The following is a 1,257-nucleotide window of genomic DNA, read 5'->3' as shown; positions in this document are numbered from 1 at the left end:
GGGCCCCAGGCATGACCCAGAGAATTATATGGTCCCATTTGGAGATGCTTCACCCCAAGGGGGGGAGCCAAGCATTCCCACAGGGATATAAGCTGGGGTTTGGACCAGCACAGGGCCCTTTGCCTGCTGGATTCCCAGTGGACAAGAGCTACCACTGGACCTTTGGGTGAAGAGCAGATCTACGCAATCCCTGCTCTAACAGACCCATCACTCCAGGAGGATGCAGCCACCATTTCATGGGACTGCTACCAGCACTCTGACTGACACGGTGTCAGGTTGCTTTCTGACTCTGTCAGTGGTTTCTTTTTGTACTGTTGCATTTATTGTTTTGGTTTTCCTATTAAATTGTATTTCTGACTTGGAGTCTCTCACTGCTTTGCTTTCAAACCAGCACATTGGAATGTGCTGCCCGGGGAGGTGGTGGATTCACCATCCCTGGAGGTTTTCAAGATGAGACTGGATGTGGCACTTAGTGCCATGGTCAACTAACCTTGGTAGGGTTGGACTTGATGATCTTTGAGGTCTCTTCCAACCCAGTTGATTCTGTGATTCTATTCTATGATTCTATGATCTAGTCATAGAATTGCAGAAAGTGAGTATCAGTATTTTAACCCAACCTGCTGGAGTTACTCTTTTGCTTAGAATTGTGTTCATTAGCTGAAGTATCTTTACTTTTGATTACAGCATGGTGAAGCTTCATTTACTTTTGAGTTTCAGTAATGATTGGTGCAGTTGTTTATTTTTCGTACTTCCACTTTTCAAGTTGTCATTTGTAGGCCTGAAGCCCTTATTAATGGAAAGTATTTGGTGCTCCTGGTAGAAATACTGATAGTTAGTGTCAGGAAATATGCCCTAAATCATACCTAATCTTCCAAATATTGTTCTCAAAAATAATTATTTCTATTCTCTCCCTCCCACCGCCTGCTTTTCCTTCCTGGCTTGTCCAGAAGTCTTCGTGTTTCTTTGAAACCCAGCTCAGAATTTTAATTATGGCCAGATTTTCTTCAACTTCTCCTCTATTGTCCATTTTAAAAGTTAAGATACCATGCATAGTTTTCAGGATACCCCGTGTTTGTATATTTACTCATGAATATTGAACTTACTCATCAGTATCTCTAAAATTATTTTAAATCTTTGGAAAGAAAATGCTATGAAGATGCAAGCAGTGAAGGGTTTTTTATGTTTTGGTTTTTTTGTTGCTGTTTGTTTGTAACTTCTGTTCCAAGTTTAGTTTGTATCATTTATTATACTTTACAG

Source organism: Acanthisitta chloris, unplaced genomic scaffold (assembly GCF_000695815.1).
Source record: "Acanthisitta chloris isolate BGI_N310 unplaced genomic scaffold, ASM69581v1 scaffold7723, whole genome shotgun sequence".
Lineage (NCBI taxonomy): Eukaryota > Metazoa > Chordata > Aves > Passeriformes > Acanthisittidae > Acanthisitta > Acanthisitta chloris.
The sequence above is the reverse complement of the archived record's forward strand: the minus strand, read 5'-3'. Positions refer to the sequence as shown.